The sequence below is a fragment of the Austrofundulus limnaeus genome, unplaced genomic scaffold (assembly GCF_001266775.1).
Source record: "Austrofundulus limnaeus strain Quisiro unplaced genomic scaffold, Austrofundulus_limnaeus-1.0 Scaffold156, whole genome shotgun sequence".
Classification (NCBI taxonomy): domain Eukaryota; kingdom Metazoa; phylum Chordata; class Actinopteri; order Cyprinodontiformes; family Rivulidae; genus Austrofundulus; species Austrofundulus limnaeus.
Genome location: NW_013952558.1, coordinates 90,351 through 96,429, shown reverse-complemented (window position 1 = coordinate 96,429; position 6,079 = coordinate 90,351).

The following is a 6,079-nucleotide window of genomic DNA, read 5'->3' as shown; positions in this document are numbered from 1 at the left end:
TTTCATGTAGGAGAAATATACATTTTTTTCAGTCAGTATTTAATACAGCTGGCAAAATAAATTGTTAAAATATGTATTATGGGCTTCTGTTTTTTTAATTCAGGAGATTATAAAAAAATCCTTCATTTTATGGGAAGAACCTCTTGATTCAAGATAAAACTCCATTTTTTAAAACAAATTCTGCTTATTAATTAATTGTTAATCCATCTATTAGATAAATCAACTTCAGATTAATTCGTTATCAATAACTTGCATCCTTAAGGAGTTAACTTAATTTATATCTACGGTACTCATATTCATGTAATTAAGCGTTTTAATGATTTGGCCGATTAATCGATTAATCAGAAAAATAATCAACAGATTAATCGATTATTAAAATAATCGTTAGTTGCAGCCCTTGTCTGAAGTCTGTACTACTGACATATTTTGGAACCAATTTTTATGGAGAGCAAATTTTCAACTTGAATGATTTAAATTGGTCATGTGACTAGGGCATGCAGGCATCCAGGAACTCCAGGGGATTAATCATTAATATTAATCGTTATCGGCTAAACACCAAAATTAATCGTGATTAATTTTTTTTGCCAATATTGCCAAACCCTAACTGTAGGTGACAATAAACAGCTAGTGCTCTTGAGACAGATCGGAGATGCCGGGACAGCAAAGAAAGCAAGAAAACTGACAACCGGCCCAATTGTTGCATGACATTCAGGAGACTCCCTCACAAATGTTGTCCAATGACTAATTGATGGAAAGCTTTACAAAACATAGAAGTCAACAAAAACAAAATACACCTAATTCCAAACCTACAAATTGTTTTTATCAGTTTTAACATATTTTGCTCCGTAGTATAATCAGGTGAGTTTATTGAAAGTCCTGAAATGCTGTCATCATGTAGAATTTAAATGACTCACATGTATGTATGATGATAGTGTCATGGGAATGCAACATGAAATTTAACTGTACAATCATATCACAAAGTCCAAACTGACCATACTATTTTGTTAAATAATATCAACCCAATTTAAGCTTTTGTTCAACAAGTAGACTCTGGATTTCCTAAGGTTTCATCATTCCTTTCTCTTAGACGTACACACATAAAAACTGTGTATCCATCATAAAAAGCACCAAGAAAGTGACAGCTAAAGAGTTTATAAAGTAAACACTGTAAGGACATAAAGTGTTCAGTCAGACTGAGCAGAGCAGCAGCGGCTGCCATAAAGAACCTTTTCATAGAAAGCTAAAAGCCGGGCTGTGTCTACCCTCTGCTGGACATAAGAAAAAGCTCACTCCTGAGATTCAAACCTGCACACCAGGCACTTCTCACTGGATGCATGGCATCCATAATACAGGAGTACAGGGCACCAGGGAGGCATAAAGAGCTGCACTTAGGGAGGTCAAACCAGGATATGCAAAGATGTTTTTCCCCTTACTCTGTTAGAAAGTATGCGAGGAAGGTGGGGAACAAGAATGAGCCGTTTGTTTGGGCTCTACAGTTTGGTGATAACGACCCTGCAGAGAGGAGGCAGGACTGAGGTCAGGAACAAGCTTCATGCCAACATAATCTATCTAACAGAACTACTGATTTAATGTCACTGTAATGACCAGAGATTAGTGGAAAACACCACAATTAAGGAGCAACTACAGTCTTCAGGTTATAAATTTAAACTGCAGTCACATAAAACGGATGACAAAGCACAGGAATCACAGAGGACCATTACACAGAAGACAAAGTGGGATTTTAAAAGTGAATTTTAAGCTAATTTGAATTACCTACAAGGAAATTGTGTTGGAGACCTCGATTCCTTGTTTCTTCCCCAAGTTTTAGAAGCAAAGCAAATGCTAGTAAAGTGCTACCAGATAATTACATTTTTAATTGTTTCTTACACCTGGTTTAGTCTTTTTAATTTGATTATTCCAGTTGTAACTGTGGTTGAGGAAAAGCTCATATGCAAGCTGACTAAAAGGGTACAATTTGTTATGATATTTTTTTTCCACAAGCTTGAAATGGTTTATCATTAAGTTGCTTCCGTGGCAGATCTGAGCAGGGGACAGCAGACAGTTCAGTGCAGCCAGTGAGGCGGTGTTTACAGCAGCGACAGCCCTGATGAAAAGGCGCTGAGGCACAGACTTTGAAAGACACACAGGAAAAAATACACACTCTAAAGAGTTAGTTAGCTGAAAACATCTAGGGACAAACAAAAAGTGTGGCCAGGCAGTAAACACGGTCATCAGCAGCTGATGAATTATGAAAGAGCGTGTTGATTCTGTTTATTTATTTATTTATTTATTTTGGTTTTTGTTCCAGAGTATGCGTACGACACATGCGTAATTATTGGTGAGCCAGGGGAAAAATGTTTAAAAATGAGCTGTTCTGTGAAGCACCAAACCACAATGCTGACAGGACAAGCATCTTGATATCTCATCACCAGAGGCTCATGCAGATTCTTTTACTTCACACTGAATCTAAAATTTTCAGGAAGATTTTCAGACTTTAGTAAAGCAGGAAATTGACAATAAACTTAATAGCAGTGAGGTAAAGGATTTACCAGACACGAAAATGAATGTTTGAGTTATATGAAAAAAAAGATATGGATCAATGACCTGGAGCATCATATGATGTGATGGCAAACAAATTGGGATGTTCAAAAATGCTGAGACTTTATTTATTTGAGTCATGTCCACATTTGACTCAAGTTTTAAACAAGCTCTCACTGTTCACACAGACCAGAAAAAAGCTAGGAAAAAATGATGTTCTCAACCAAGTTCTCATAAAGCCTTACTATATGCCCTTTCACTAACAGGTTGGTACACCCTGCCTTTTCTTGTGTGCCCTCACAGGTTGTTATCCTATGATCTGAATCTGGCAGTCAGGCCCACTTCAAAGCAAGTGTTGTAGGTATCTCAACAACAGTCTGTAGCACTGCCCTACAGGCCTGGATTAGATATCAATATTCAATCTGCTGGAGGGAGCTGAAGGACTGTAGACAGGCAGAAGAACTGATTAACGGCCCAAATCTAGGGTTTGGGAAAACTCTCATCTCCCTGACATGGAAAACTCTAACTGGTTGGAATCCTAACTGGGCACAACCAGCTCAACCACCACAAAATGGTGATGGACTCCATGACAATGATCTGTGTGATGCCTGTGGCATTGAAGTAGACACATCTTTGCACTACTTAGACCACTGCCTGGCTCTGAGTGGTCAAAGGACAAGAATTCCTGGGGACCGCTTTATGGTTCCTGAGAAGCTCAGAACATCAAGTGTTTCTAACCTTGTATCCTTCATCCGAGGGACGCAAAAGATTGAATAAAGACCAGTGTCTTTTTGGGGAGAGCAATGGGCCCACTTAAGGGCTCGACACACAGGAGGCGACGTCGCTCGCTCTCCATTCATTTCCTATAGAGCCTGTGCGGTGAGGCGACAATCGCTTGCCTTCCTCCAGCTAAGCGACCAGCGAAAATAGTGCATGTGAAATTTCACGCTCATACACGTAGACGTGCACACGCGAGCTTGGGACGCGACATATGAAAGTTGAAAAATGTTCAACTTTTGTCGCTGTTGTTTAGCGTACAACCAATCAGCGAGGGTTTCATTGACTGACCAATGAGAGGAGAGTGTGCTACACACTGCCGTTAGCTAACACTTTCACCAAGTGGTTACTAAAAAGCTTTGTGGGAATTTATTGGCACCAGGGTGAAGTTTATAGTAAGTTTTTCCTCATTAACTGTATCTTGATGTGTGTTTGTTTTTCAATATCATTAGCATCGCAAGATTTGTTTAGTTTACATGTCCGTAATGCACACCCGCCTTCAGAGTCAAGAACCAATCAAATTTTGTGAAGACAAGCGATCTGAGAGCGCAATTCGCAATGCTGCAATCGCTATCGCGTCTCGTGTGTCGGGTTTCACCCTGGCTGCGATGACAGCCGTTAATCGCTGTAGTTTGTCGCTGCCCGTGTGTCGAGCCCTTTACCAGGCCCCCACTCATATGGGTTCTTTATCCGAGGTCTGGATGCTCACTTTGCAAACTTGCATTTTTCATCTACACAAAAATACTTTTAAGAATCTTGATTACATTTAGAAAAACCATATATATGATTTTTTTCTAAATGAAACTATACTGATGTATTTATGTCATGTAGTGTTGCAACAAGAGCTTGCCCCATATCTTAACACCAGTGAAATAAAAAAAAGATTTTTGAATTATTTTGGGTTCTAATAGCAATTCTGTATGCTTTAAATGTCACTGTACCCACATAACACATTTAGGTGTTAACTGAAACACCCTAAACACACTGCTTGGTGATATACGGCAGCGCCCTATTTTACATTTTTTTAGCTGCCAAAAACATCTCAAGTTTTGTCTTCTTCACACTTATTAGGTCTAAACGGTCTAAAATCTCTGTTGAGCCATGTATCCCTATAAATCTAAGTAGTGATGAGTTCATAAGATTCTTTATAGATAAAATAATTCTAATAAGGAACAAAATTCATGCCAAACTTCCTGCTAGTGTCTCTGATTCACTGTCAGATGAGGCAGCTTTAGTGTCACTAGAACCTGATTTTTGTCTGGACAGTTTTTGTCCTGTTGAGCTCTCTGCATTATCTAAAATAATAGCTTCATCCAAACCATCAACATGCCTGCTAGATCCCATCCCAACCAGACTGTTCAAAGAAGTATTTCCCTTAATTAATATCTATATTTTAGATGTACTTAATTTATCTTTTACAAATGGTTATGTGCCGCAGAGCTTTAAGGTTGCTGTAATTAAACCTTTACTTAAGAAATCTGATCTTGATTCAGGAGTTCTGGCCAATTATAGACCTACAGTATATCTAATCACCCATTCATCTCAAACATTCTTGAGAAAATAGTTGCAAATCAACTATATGAACATCTGGAAAGAAGTAATCTATATGAAGAGTTTCAGTCAGGATTTAGAGCTCATCATAGCACAGAAACAACACTGGTTAAAGTTACTAATGATATTCACATGGCCTCAGACAGTGGACTTTATGTCCATTCTTGTCCTGTTAGATCTCAGTGCTGCATTTGATACAATTGATCACAATATTTTTTATTACGTAGACTTGAACTTGATATTGGGATTACAGGAACAGCTCTAAAATGGTTTGCGTCTTATTTAACTGATAGATTTCAGTTTGTTAATGCTAATAATGAATCTTCTTCTTACACCAGAGTTAGTCATGGAGTTCCTCAGGGTTCAGTGCTTGGACCAATCCTCTTTACGTATGCTTCCTTTAGGTAAAGTTATTAAACAGCATGGGATAAATTTCCTTTGTTACGCTGATGATACTCAGTTATATTTATCTATGAAACCTGATGAATCCAACCAGTTACTTAAACTACAAGCATGTCTTAATGACATAAAAACATGGATGGCTCCTAATTTTCTGCTTTTAAACTCAGATAAGACAGAGGTTATGGTTTTTGGACCTGAACATCTTAGGGATCAACTTTGTAGCCTTTCACCTCCTCTGGATGGCATTAATCTGGCCTCCAGTTCTAATGTAAAGAATCTTGGTGTTATTTTTGATCAGGACATGTCTTTTAACCCCCATATTAAAAACATTACCAGGACCGCCTTCTTCCACCAGCGTAATATCACTAAAATTAGAAACATTTTGTCCAAAAATTAAGCAGAAAACTGATACATGCATCTATCACGTCTAGACTGGACTACTGTAATTCTTTATTATCTGGGCATCCAAAAAATTCTTTAAGAAGTCTTCAGTTAATCCAAAATGCTGCTGCTAGAGTTTTAATGAGATTTGGAAGGAGAGATCATATTTCTCCAGTTTTAGCTTCTCTCCACTGGCTCACTGTCAAATTTAGAATAGAATTCAAAATATTGGGAAGAACCATTCGTACGCACAGATTTGTTCTTAAGTTGTGCGTACGAGTGATTTAGGAGAATTTGTGGCATTCACCAATGTTTTCGTATTCTACGATTTTTTTCAGATACGAACAAAATTCACGAGTGGTCCAGACCTGTCGTATATTTTACGTACAGTCAGTCTGCTGTTATCCAGACGGATTTTCCTCCCTAATAA